This window comes from Bombina bombina, chromosome 6 (genome assembly GCF_027579735.1).
Source record: "Bombina bombina isolate aBomBom1 chromosome 6, aBomBom1.pri, whole genome shotgun sequence".
In the NCBI taxonomy this organism is placed as follows: Eukaryota; Metazoa; Chordata; class Amphibia; order Anura; family Bombinatoridae; genus Bombina; species Bombina bombina.
This window is the reverse complement of record NC_069504.1, coordinates 589,196,620-589,211,533: the sequence shown is the minus strand read 5'-3', so window position 1 is coordinate 589,211,533 and position 14,914 is coordinate 589,196,620.

Here is a 14,914-nt window from a genome sequence, read left to right as displayed (position 1 = left end):
ATTCTGGTGTAGACTGTACCTTTAAACGGGGAGTTTGGTCTGTCACTGTGAAGCGGGCGTAACCCTTACACTACATGATCGATACAACATCATACCTGATGTTTTAAATCACGTTATTCCAAACTATTTAGAATGTTAGGTGATTTATGCCCTTTATGGCTTAAAACCAGACTCTGCATCAACTATGTAATTTTCCATAGGAGTTTTGCCATGGATCCCCCTCCGGCATGCCACAGTCCAGGTGTTAGTCCCCTTGAAACAACTTTTTCATCACTATTGTGGCCAGAAAGAGTCCCTGTTGGTTTTAAAGTTCGCCTGCCTATTGAAGTCAATGGCGGTTCGCCCGGTTCGCCGGTTCGCAAACAGTTGCGGAAGTTCGAGTCCGCCGTTCACGAACCGAAACTTTTAGGTTCATGACATATCTACAAATCATATCAGAATTCAACCTTGGTGTGGAGAAAAACGTATCGCAACTCAACACTAGGCACACCTTGTCGCGGATAGGCTACAACAGCCAGCGGCCACGATGGGAGCCGTTGTTATCAGAGAAGAACAAGCGAGCACCCCTTCTGTGGGCACAACAACACCAGCACTCGAAAAAGAACGCTTGTTCTGACGAGTCGAAGTTCCTAGTGTGTGATGTTGATGGCAGTCTCTGAATTTTGTGAAAACAGCATAAATCCATGGACCCTTAATGTCTGATGAAAACTGTGCAAGGTGGTGTGGGCGTTGTTATGGTTTGGGGAATGTATTCCAGACATGTTAGGTCCATTGATACCCCAAGATTCACATCTGAGTGCCACAGCATACTTAAACATCATTGCTGACCAAGGGCATCCGTTCATGTTGACAGTTTATCCTTAGGAAGATGGTTACTTCCAGCAGGGTAATGCACCTGTGCACAAAACCCACATGACAATGACTTTTCTTTGCTGCAGTGGCCCACTCAGTTCCCAGATCTCAATCCTATTGAACATCTTTGGGATGAGCTGGAAAGGGCTATTTTGTTGCAGGCCTACACCTCCGTCAAATCTCCAGGAGTTGTGTGACACACTCATGTCAGCATGGTACACAATACCTCCACAACTTTTTTAGCATCTTATTTAAGCCATACCTAGACTAATTTGGGATGTTTTGAAGACTAAGGGAGGTTCAACATGCTACTACGTAGCTGTACCTAATAAAGTGGCCGCAAGTTGTATATGTATGTGTATTTTTGTATGCTTGTTTGTATATGTGTCTATATGTGCATATATGTTTACATATGTATGTGCACACAAAGATAATGCATACATACATACATACATGATACATACCCATATATGCACTTATATATTGTATATATATATATATATATATATATATATATATATAAATAAAATATCTTTGAGTCCTTCCCTGTCAAACATCTTGTCATATAAAATATCATTTTAAACCACTTTTTATACATTTATTTCAGTAATAAACTTATATGTTTACATTTAATAAGTATAGACATTTGTGTAATACTTTATTTTAATGTGTCTTTTGTTATACTTTGTTTGTAGCCCTAACACTTAACTTCAGGTTTCATGTCACGCTAACTTTTTTATTACTATTATTTGTTTTGCTCGACCTTAGAACTTGTAATTTGAGCGATATTTAGCGAGGCTTCTCTATCCAGTGAAAGTATAGGGCGAGCTAAAGAGATGTCAGAAGCACTAAACCGTATCTGGTTATTCTGTTTTACCATGGACTTGTTACACCAGATTACATGCTAATCTTAGTGAATATTGCACCCTGCACTTTCACTAGTGTTCCACTTGTAATCTAGGCTTAATGTATTTTAATAAGTGATTTTTGCTCTACAAATAATTTACTCATTAGGATTTTCCTTCGTATGTGATTTTAAAATACAATGTTAAAAGTTCCTTACAATGAGACCCCTGGTTATGGTATATTTTTGCATTCAATAGGATATTGTTGCAACGTCCTTCTCTATTAGCATAGGCTAAGGACTTTTTATAGGAATCAGCCACACTCCTGGTCATTAATTAAGCTAAATTGACTTTACACTCACAAGAAGCTTAACAGTCATGTAAGGAATCACAAAAAGACAACAATGGAGGGTGCTAAAAGCGGAGTATTATAAATGTATAAATATTATGTAAGGAATCACAATCTTCTGAAAACTCTTGTTATAAAAGTGACATTTTAACATTTACAACATATTTTTAGAAATGATCTTTTTATATATAAACTGTTAATTGTATTGCACACAGCTTCCCATTTAATAGACTTACAGACAAGTTAAAGGCAAGTGGCAATAAATGGGGCTCATATTATTGAGGTCTGAGTTAACATTGTTGAGGTTAAAACATCCTTTTTATGCAGCTTTAGTTTATGCTTCATCCAAAAATAAGATAATTTAATGGATTCATAATTTGTTGATAGCTGGAAGAATCCTATGTAAATGTAATGGATCCACTAATAGTTAAAGGGATACTGAACAAAACTTTTTTCTTGATTCAGATAGAGCATGCAATTTTAAGCAACTTTCTACTTTATTCCTATTATCAATTTTTCTTTGTTCTCTTGGTATCTTTATTTGAAACAGCATGAATGTAAGCCTATGAGCCGGCCAATCTTTGGTTCAGCACCAGGGTAGAGCTTGCTGATTGGTGGCTAAATGTAGTCACTAATCAGCATGCGCAATCCAGGGTTCTGAACCACAATTGGGCCGGCTGCTAAGCTTACATTATTGCTTTTTTAAATAAAGATACCAAGGCAATGAAGAACAATTAATAATAGGAGTAAATTAGAAAGTTGCTTAAAATTACATGCTCTATCTGAATCATGAAATGAGCCCATGATGAGTCATATTGGCCAATTTGTCCTGTCATAATGTTTCCTAAATGTACATATACTCCATAGCAACACTCTACCTGTGCCGCTATATTTCACAATTATTACAGTTGATCAACACTTTACATACTATGAGACCAAGTACGGGTCATTGATTATATTTAGTGTACTAGCAGGTTTGCAAATATATATTCTTTGTTAGAACTCTTGCGGACAATATGTCCGATGTATATACATTATTGCCATTTGTCTGCCAGTACGTTAAGATGTGACGCTTGGTAGGCGTTACTCTGTATACCTGTCATGCCTTAAAAGGAGGAGGCTTTCCTGCTACATCAGGCCAAGTTGAAGGGCGGAGCCCGAAACGAGCGTTGCCTGTAGATGTAGATGTGACGTCAGATGCCAGACCGGAGTCAATGCAAGCATGCTGGTTTTAATCATATTTGGGATTGCCTTGGTTTTGATGTAGCGCTACACCGCCATACTCTGATGCCTTTCCTCTAAAGTATGCACTAATCAGCGGGACTGCTGTTAAGCTACCTGTCATTCTGGACGGATTGGGCGAGATCGCTCATAGAGCGCAACTATAACACATTGTTGTCATTCATCGGCAGACCCTGGTCCTGGAGTGCCAGTGCTGTTAACCCTATACATACACTTGATTACACTGAGGCGAGTTAAACTGATGTATATAATTTTATCCAAGGCAAACCGAATATATGAACTGCCATATCAATCACAAAGCTCACATCTTTCTGCACATCACGCTGTCATATGCACATGAAATGCATTGCTTTATCACTTTGAAACTGCTACACTTTGTGACAAACCACACTGCTATATTTGCATGAACTGCTGTATACTGCTTTTTGCTCTATTGCTTGCATCTATTCTTATCATACCCATGGCTTTGCTTACAACTTTACACATTGCATGATTGTCATAAGCTGATGGGATTGGCCGCTAACTCCTTACCTGGACTGACATCTATCTTTTGCTCCTTACTAACTGGGGACGCCCAGTATGTCTTATGTTTATATGTTTGCTTTAAATGTATCTTTGTCTGATTATGTATCAGATTTAGATCTATTTCTTTGCATTTGTTTTTGTTCACTCATTAAATAGAATCACACTTTGATGCTACATCTTCTGTATTGCCTTTTTTTGCATAGATTGATCTGATTATTAGTGCACAGACATTTATATGTATACAGGGAGTGCAGAATTATTAGGCAAATGAGTATTTTGACCACATCATCCTCTTTATGCATGTTGTCTTACTCCAAGCTGTATAGGCTTGAAAGCCTACTACCAATTAAGCATATTAGGTGATGTGCATCTCTGTAATGAGAAGGGGTGTGGTCTAATGACATCAACACCCTATATCAGGTGTGCATAATTATTAGGCAACTTCCTTTCCTTTGGCAAAATGGGTCAAAAGAAGGACTTGACAGGCTCAGAAAAGTCAAAAATAGTGAGATATCTTGCAGAGGGATGCAGCACTCTTAAAATTGCAAAGCTTCTGAAGCGTGATCATCGAACAATCAAGCGTTTCATTCAAAATAGTCAACAGGGTCGCAAGAAGCGTGTGGAAAAACCAAGGCGCAAAATAACTGCCCATGAACTGAGAAAAGTCAAGCGTGCAGCTGGCAAGATGCCACTTGCCACCAGTTTGGCCATATTTCAGAGCTGCAACATCACTGGAGTGCCCAAAAGCACAAGGTGTGCAATACTCAGAGACATGGCCAAGGTAAGAAAGGCTGAAAGACGACCACCACTGAACAAGACACACAAGCTGAAACGTCAAGACTGGGCCAAGAAATATCTCAAGACTGATTTTTCTAAGGTTTTATGGACTGATGAAATGAGAGTGGGTCTTGATGGGCCAGATGGATGGGCCCGTGGCTGGATTGGTAAAGGGCAGAGAGCTCCAGTCCGACTCAGACGCCAGCAAGGTGGAGGTGGAGTACTGGTTTGGGCTGGTATCATCAAAGATGAGCTTGTGGGGCCTTTTCGGGTTGAGGATGGAGTCAAGCTCAACTCCCAGTCCTACTGCCAGTTTCTGGAAGACACCTTCTTCAAGCAGTGGTACAGGAAGAAGTCTGCATCCTTCAAGAAAAACATGATTTTCATGCAGGACAATGCTCCATCACATGCGTTTAAGTACTCCACAGCGTGGCTGGCAAGAAAGGGTATAAAAGAAGAAAATCTAATGACATGGCCTCCTTGTTCACCTGATCTGAACCCCATTGAGAACCTGTGGTCCATCATCAAATGTGAGATTTACAAGCAGGGAAAACAGTACACCTCTCTGAACAGTGTCTGGGAGGCTGTGGTTGCTGCTGCACGCAATGTTGATGGTGAACAGATCAAAACACTGACAGAATCCATGGATGGCAGGCTTTTGAGTGTCCTTGCAAAGAAAGGTGGCTATATTGGTCACTGATTTGTTTTTGTTTTGTTTTTGAATGTCAGAAATGTATATTTGTGAATGTTGAGATGTTATATTGGTTTCACTGGTAAAAATAAATAATTGAAATGGGTATATATTTGTTTTTTGTTAAGTTGCCTAATAATTATGCACAGTAATAGTCACCTGCACACACAGATATCCCCCTAAAATAGCTATAACTAAAAACAAGCTAAAAACTACTTCCAAAACTATTCAGCTTTGATATTAATGAGTTTTTTGGGTTCATTGAGAACATGGTTGTTGTTCAATAATAAAATTAATCCTCAAAAATACAACTTGCCTAATAATTCTGCACTCCCTGTATATATATATATATATATATATATATATATATATATATATATATATATATATATATATATATACAGTATATGTGTGTATGTATATATAAGCTATTTAGAAACAAAATATATATATATATATATAAAATGCAATAATGAGCACTCTCACTTTAATGGCAACTGCCAGGGTGCCAGTGGTTAAATATATCAAGTAGAAGAAGGCACTCACTGGTCTTTTCAAGTGTACCTTATTTCAAAAGCGTGACGTTTTGGGGACACACTCCCCACAAATTGTCTGAGGAAGAGGAGTGTGTCCCCGAAACGTCACGCTTTTGAAATAAAGTACACTTGAAAAGACCAGTGAGTGCCTTCTTCTATTCAATATATATATATATATATATATATATATATATATATATATATATATATATATATATATATATATATATGCACAAACTTTATAATCAGAAAATATATTGTCTTTGCACAAATGTAATATAATATCATGATGTTATACCATTGGATGTACTGTAGGTTACAAACATTGTTCCTATTAACTTGATAAAAAGAAAAAAAAAGATAATATGGATATACTCAGCCTTTGGTAATGCTATTAATGTAGTTTATAGCCTCTCCAAATGCTTATTGTCACTACAAGAGCATCAGTGCCCTATGTAATTTAAACTTGAAGTGGAGTGCATTCATGTAGCCCACCACTTATTGATGCTGTGAGAATTAAGTAATTAAGCAATAATAATGAAAGAGTAGAAATATGATTCTGCCTCCTTTAATTTATATTGCGTTTTTCTTTCAGCACAATGTATAAGTTAAAAATCCTCAAAATAAAATGCAGCTGGAAATGTGATGCTATCTCGGAGTAGGGATCAGTAGCATGGGAAATTGCTCTGCTTATACTTGGCTCCTGACTTACAGAGACTAGCCTATGGCATGACACTTTGCCATTGGGAAAAACTGAAAATGCCTGCAAGAATTATTTAAAGCAACATATGTTTTTTTGACATACAATCTGGTTTGTATTCCCAAATGACTAATCTAAATACGGCAACTGTCAGATGTGTGCTACCAAAGAAAAATCCCTCATTCCGGAACTGATGAAGTAGTTTTTTTATGCAATCATCAGCCTGTAGAGTTATCTGATAAATATCTTCTACTGCATGTTCATAAAGAACGATGCATGAAAAAGTTCACAAAGTGTAGAATATGTCAACAATCACAACTTATTTGTTATTATGGTACCTAAAGTGTGTTACATCTTTAAAATGCCATTCAACAAGAATAATGAAGCCAATCTAAAATATATTTGGAGATTACACTTCCTTTGAATATACACATTTTTAAAATATTTTCAAATCCTTTAGAAAAACATCACATTTTTTATCTACAAAAATCCCCATGCGGTGAGATTGTACAAGGCCAGACTGAGGAAGGTTCATTCCCACAAACTTGTCAACCCAACATTGCGGCCAGCAGGCAGCAATATGCTGCCCGCATTTAACATTGCACAAGCAGATGCTTGGACAATAAAACACCCTATTCACATATGATTGGCTGTCAATCACCCTAGTCGGATTTGTCCAGGGTGATTACAAACAGACAAATCAGAGTGTAAAGGTTTAGAAGCAGCAGTCTGATGATTGCTGCTTCTAACCTAATGGCTGCCGACTCTGACGTGCTCCAAAGCTGCAAAGCGCAGTTTGATAAAAAGAGCTTATTCACTTTTATGGTGCTTTTCTTTTTATAATCATTTGAAAAGTTTTTCTAAAGGATTGTGATTAACTCCTAAATTGCTTGAAGTGTAGTTGTTAGTTTTATTGTTATTATTCAGGGCTAGATTACAAGTGGAGCGGTAAATACTGCTCCCACTTGAGCGTTTACATCGCTAGAGGTTAACTTTTTGCACACGTCTGGTATTACATGTTGAAAATAAAAAGTTTGCACTCACAGAAAACCCAATGCGAGCAAAACGTTAACCACATAATATTGCGTTTGTGATATCACAGTAACCCCATTGAATTCAATGGAGCAGCGATGTTAAATAAAACTTAACACCTACACTTGTGCATTAACCCCATTACAATAAGTCCCCTACTCTAATAACCCCTAAACACCACAATCTCAACTGCAAATCTATTATCTAATTTGCCTTGTTCATTTGGTATCCTTTGTTAAAAATGATACATAGGTAGGATCAGAAACAGCAGTGCACTACTGGGGGCTAGTCAGTTATTGGTAGCTGCATATATGCCTTGTGTCATTGGCTCACCTGATGTGATAGCTAGCTCTTAGTGGTGCATTGTTGCTCCTTAAACAAAGGATACTAAGAGAATTTAGCAAATTATATAATAGAAGTAAAGTGGAAAGTTATTTAAAATGTTTTGCTCTATCTGTTCATGAAAGAAAAAAAAGATGGGTCTCATGTTTGGTTGAGTTACCATATGTGATGTGACCACCTTTGAGCAAACATGTTCTACATGATAGGTGTGCTGAAAATCTGTCATTATTTTTACTATCATCACATAATCAGTATTCATTTATGATAATAAGCTGGTCTATTCAATGGCACCATTTCTGTAATATATATTTTGAGGATTGACATGTAGCTTTGAACAATGGTGTACTTGTTGTAGAGCATAAACATGCAGAAATACCACGAGGCCTATGTATCAAAGGTCTTGCGGACCTGATCCGACAGGGCGGATCAGGTCTGCAAGACCTCACTGAATACGGAGAGCAATACGCTCTCCATATTCAGCACTGCACCAGCAGCTCACAAGAGCTGCTGGTGCAACGCCGCCCTCTGCAGACTCGCGGCCAATCGACCAACAGCAGGGAGGTGTCAATTAACCCGATCGTACTCGATCGGGTTGAATTGCAGTGATTCCTGTCCGCCTGCTCAGAGCAGGTGGACATAGTTATGGAGCAGCGGTCTTTAGACCGTTGCTTCATAACTGCTGTTTCTGGCGAGTCTGAAGGCTCGCCAAAAAAAACGGGACCTCAAGCTCCATACGGAGCTTGATAAATGGGCCTCCACATCTGTACAACAGGAGTGGGATCTCTACATGCTAACGAGGATTCCCTCTCCACTTCCTCTTCTGGATCTCTCTTTTTCCCTGAAATAATTTCATTCAATTCCTCCTCAAAATGACGGAATCTTGGTGCACAGTCTCTGATATTGCTTCACCTGCTGCACTCTCTTTTAATAGTTTTATTTATAGCCACATCCTTAGATGTGACCACTAAGACTGCTGCTTCTTAATTTGTGCTTACAAGCTCACAAACTAAGCCTGCTCACAAGGACTTCAAAGTTGTGTATGCTGCTTGAAGCATGGAGACTTATGTGTTTATTCTCTCGCACTGCTTGTTTATGTGCAAATAACCCCGACAGGAGTACACATCAAGTGCGCTAACCCGACATGAGTTATATTAAGGTGTTTTATGTATTTATTCAATATAAAATGTAAATAATTATCGATGTACTAAAATTCCATAGTATATATATATATATTTATATATATATATATATATATATATATATATATATATATATATATATATATATATATATATATATATATATATTTTACAGGATCTAGAATTATTAATAATTATTAAAAAAAATTAAAGCACATTAAGCATAGTTTACATATTGTACACAATAAAATAGTGTAATCAATAAATGCATAATAATGAGACAACACAATAACACTTAGGGGCTGATTTATTAAAGTGCGAGCAGACATGATTCGCTGTAGCAGATCATGTCCACCGCACATGTCAGCATTTATCATTGCACAAGCATTCCACTAGAATGCTTGTGCAATGCCACCCCTTGCACATTTGCGGCCAATCAGCCACTAGAAGGGGGTGTCCATCAACCCGATTGTATGTGATCAGGCAGATTACTGTCTGCCGCCTCGGAGGTAGTGGACGAGTTAAGGAGCTGCGGTCTTAAGACCGCGGCTTCTTAACTTCTGTTTCCAGCGAGCCAAAAGGCTCGTGCGGAAACAGAGACATTGGGGCCGATACAGGGCTTGATAAATCGGTCCCTTAGTTTGAATTTCAAATTCAAAGCTTGTTACATTTTCCTTCCTAATGCATTATGTGACACTGCTATCAGCCAAATATTCATATACGAATAGCCTGTGAATCTTGTACATGCTCAGTAGCAGAAAGTGTGTATATTAAAAGATTGTGTGTATTTAGATAATGGAAGGGAATTGAAAAGTTGTTTAAAATTGTGTGCTCTGCTTGAAATTTTGGGTTCCCTATCAGGGGTAGGTATTGGGAGGCCTTGCTATTTATTGAAATGAGCTTATTTTCCACCAATTTACTTTCCATATTGGAATAGCCAATAGAATGCGAGCTCAATCCTATTGGCTGATTGGATCAGCCAATAGGATGAAAGCTCAATCCTATTGGCTGATTGCAACAGCCAATAGGATTTTTTCCCCCTTAATTCCTATTGACTGATAGAATTATATCAGCCAATTGGAATGTAAGGGACGCCATCTTGGATGACGTCATTTAAAGGAAAACTTCATTCTTCAACAGACGTCGGAAGAAGAGGATGCTCCGCGCCGGATGTCTTGAAGATGAACCCGCTCCACACCGGATGGATGAAGATAGAACATGCTGTCTGGATGAAGACTTCTGCCCACTTGGATGAAGACTTCTGCCACCTGGATGAGAATGGATGTCCGGTCTTCAAAAACTGTAAGTGGATCGTCTGGGGTTAGTGTTAGATTTTTAAAGGGTTTATTGGGTGGGTTTTATTTTTAGCTCAGGGTTTGGTTTTGTGGGTGGTGGGTTTAACTGTTGGGGGTTGTTTGCATTTTTTTTTAGAGGTAAAAGAGCTGATTTCTTTGGGGTAATGCCCCGCAAAAGGCCCCTTTAAGGGCCATTGGCAGTTTAGTGTAGGCTAGGGTTTTTTTTTATTTTGGGGGGGCTTTTTTTATTTTGATAGGGCTATTAGATTAGGAGTAATTCATTTTTATTTTTGATAATTTCTTTTTTTTTTATTTTGTGTAATTTAGTGTTTATTATTTTTTGTAATTTAGAAAAATGTATTTTGTTAATTTAATTAATTAAATTTTATTGTAATGTTAGGTGTTATTGTAACTCAGGTTAGGTTTAATTTTACAGGTAAGTTTGTATTTATTTTAACTAGGTAGCTAGTAAATAGTTAATAACTATTTTCTAACTAGTCTACCTAGTTAAAATAAATACAATCTTAGCTGTGAAATAAAAATAAAACATAAAACCTAACTATTAGTTATATTGTAGCTAGCTTAGAGTTTATTTTACAGGTATTTAGTTTTAAATAGGAATTATTTATTTATTAATAGTAAGTTTTATTTAGAATTATTTTAATTATATTAAAGTTAGGGGATGTTAGAGTTACGTTAGGGTTAGACTTAGAGTTACGTTAGGGGTTAATATATTTATTTCGTGTTAGTGATGTTGGAGGCCAGAGGTTCAGGAATTAATAACTTTAGTATAGTGGCGGTGGCGACATTGGGGGCGGCAGATTAGGGATTAATAAATTTATATAGGTGGCGGCGACATTGGGGCCGGCAGATTAGGGGTTAATAAATTTATATAGGGGGTGGAAACATTGGGGGTGGCAGATTAGGGGATAATAAATTTATATAGGTGGCGGCGACATTGGGGGTGGCAGATTAGGGATTTATAAATTTATATAGGTGGCAGCGACATTGGGGATGGCAGATTAGGGATTAATAAAGTGTCAGCGATGTCAGGGGCAGCAGATTAGGGGTGTTTAGACTCGGGGGTTTATGTTAGGGTGTTAGGTTTAAACATACATTTTTTTCCCCATAGACATCAATTGGGCTGCATTACGGAGCTTTACGCTCCGCGATTGCAGGTGTTAGGCTTTTTGCACGAGCACGTCAAAACACTGCTTGTATTTGGGTGAAGCATGGAGCTCAACGCAGCCATATCACCCGCACAAGCCATTTTTTTGCAAACCTGTAATAGCAGCGCTATTAAAGGTGAACAGTGGAAATAACTTGCAAGTTATTAGCAAGCCAGCCATAACGCAAAATTCGTAATCTGTCTGATAATCTTTATGCCACAAATAGACCTTTGTGTGTGTTACATTTGTTTGCCAGCTTTGGCCCAGAAACCAAACCAAAACTTTCCCCTTGTACTTCTTTTTATAAACAGCACAATAATAAAAAAAAATCTACAGTATTTATAGGGTTAAAAAATGAAACAAATTCACAAAACATGAAGTTGCACATGGTCACCTCTGCGTATTTTCCAAAATGTTCACCTCCCCTTGTCCCTTGGATAAACCTATTCATTTTTTTAATTTCCCTACAGAAGCATAGAAACACAACGTTTGATGACAATGAATATGATACAAACTAATAGGCCCATCTAGTCTGCCCATTTGATTATCTACATGGAAAACTTAAGATTAATTCATCCTCAGGATAGCCTTCTACATATCCCAGGTATTTTTAAATCCCAGAAGCATATTCCTGCTTTATCATATTACTTCCATCAAGCATTATGCATGTTTTAGTTGTAAGATTAATTAATCTCTATTAAATTGTGTAATATCTACATTTAGCTACATTAATTAATGTATTTAGAAAGTGTGAACTTTCATTGCATCGGTTGAGAGAAAGTGTAAATTTGATATAAACTGATCTGCATTTCACAATGAGATACAATGAGGCCTAGTTATCAACGTGTCAACTTACCTGCCTTCGCCGGCCCAATACGCCCGCCTAAGCTCGCCTACCATCGAGCCGCGGACCTGAAAAATTTTGCCTAAGTTATCAATAAATCTGTCAAAAAGCCGCGCACCAAGTACGGGGTGATGAGCAGCGGACTGTGAGAGTTATCACTCATCCGATCTCGCTGCTCTTCGGCTTTTTGACAGCTTTATTGCTAGCCTGTCACTAAGCACCCACACTAAACTACACTGTTCTACCCCCTATACCGGTGCCCCCGGAGCCCCCAGCAACTAAATAAAGTTAGTAACCCCTAAACCGCCTCTCCTAGACCCCGCCGCAACTCTTATAAATGTATTAACCCCTAAACCGCCACTCCCGGACACCGCCGCCACCTACATTATACCTAGTAACCCCTATCCTGCCCCCCCATTCCGCCGCAACCTATAATAAAGTTATTAACCCCTATTCTGCTGATCCTGCACCTCGCCGCAACTAAATAAATAGTTTAACCCCTAAACCGCCGCTCCCGGACCCGGCCGCAACCTATATTAAACTTATTAACCCTTAATCTGCCCCCCCACACCGTTGCCACCTATAATACATTTATTAACCCCTATCCTGCCCCCCCACTACACCGCCGCCACTGTAATAAATTTATTAACCCCTAAACCTAAGTCTAACACTAACCCTAAACCCCCCTAACTTAAATATTAATTAAATAAATCTAAATAATATTTCTCTTATTAACTAAGTTAATCCTATTTAAAACTAAATACTTACCTTTAAAATAAACCCTAATATAGCTACAATATAAATAATAATTATATTGTAGCTATCTTAGGATTAATTTTTATTTTACAGGTAAATTTCAATTTATTTTAACTAGGTACAATAGCTATTAAATAGTTATTAACTATTTAATAGCTTACCTAGCTAAAATAAAGAGAAATTTACCTGTGAAATAAAAACTAACCTAAGTTACAATTACACCTAACACTACACTATACTTTAATAAATTATTCCTATTTAAAACTAAATACTTACCTGTAAAATAAACCCTAAGATAGCTACAATGTAATTAATAATTACATTGTAGCTATTTTAAGATTTATATTTATTTTACAGGTAACTTTGTATTTATTTTAGCTATTTAGAATAGTTATTAAATAGTTATTAACTATTTAATAACTACCTAGCTAAAAGAAATACAAAATTACCTGTAAAATAAATCCTAACCTAAGTTACAATTAAACCTAACACTACACTATCATTACATTAATTAAATAAATTAACTACAAATAACTACAATTAAATACAATTACATAAACTAACTAAAGTACAAAAAATAAAAAAGCTAAGTTACAAAAAATAAAAAAAATAAGTTACAAACATTTCAAAAATATTTCAACAATTTTAAGATACTTACACCTAATCTAAGCCCCCTAATAAAATAACAAAGCCCCCCAAAATAAAAAAATGCCCTACCCTATTCTAAATTAAAAAAGTTCAAAGCTCTTTTACCTTACCAGCCCTTAAAAGGGCCTTTTGTGGAGCATGTCCCAAAGAAAACTGCTCTTTTGCCTGTAAAAGAAAAATACAACCCCCCCAACATTAAAACCCACCACCCACATACCCCTAATCTAACCCAAACCCCCCTTAAATAAACCTAACACTACCCCACCGAAGATCATCCTACCTTGAGTTGTCTTTAGCCAGCCGACCCACCGATGGAACCGAAGAGGAGATCCGGAGCCACAGAAGTGATCCTCCAAGGGGCGCTGAAGAAGTCTTCCATCCGAGGAAGTCATCATCCAGGCGGCACTGAAGAAGTGTTCCATCCGGGCGATGTCATCTTCAAAGCGGCGCTGAAGAAGTCTTCCATCCGGGCGATGTCATCTTCCAAGCGGGGTCTTCAATCTTCTTTCTTCAGGATCCATCTTCATCCCGCCGACGCGGAACATCCTTCTCTCCCGACGGACTACCGACGAATGAAGGCTCCTTTAAGGGACGTCATCCAAGATGGCGTCCCTTCAATTCCGATTGGCTGATAGGATTCTATCAGCCAATTGGAATTAAGGTAGGAAAAATCTGATTGGCTGATTGAATCAGCCAATCAGATTGAAGTTCAATCCGATTGACTGATCCAATCAGCCAATCAGATTGAGCTTGCATTTTATTGGCTGTTCCGATCAGCCAATAGAATGTGAGCTCAATCTGATTGGCTGATTCAATCAGCCAATCAGATTTTTCCTACCTTAATTCCGATTGGCTGATAGAATCCTATCAGCCAATCGGAATTGAAGGGACGCCATCTTGGATGACATCCCTTAAAGGAGCATTCATTCGACCGTAGTCCGTCGGGAAAGAAGAATGTTCCGTGTCGGCGGGATGAAGATGGATCCTGAAGAAAGAAGATTGAAGACCCCGCTTGGAAGATGACACCGCCCAGATGGAAGACTTCTTCAGCGCCGCTTGGAAGATGACATCGCCTGGATGGAAGACTTCTTCAGCGCCGCTTGGAAGATGACATCGCCCGGATGGAAGACTTCTTCAGCGCCGCCTGGATGGTGACTTCATCGGATGGAAGA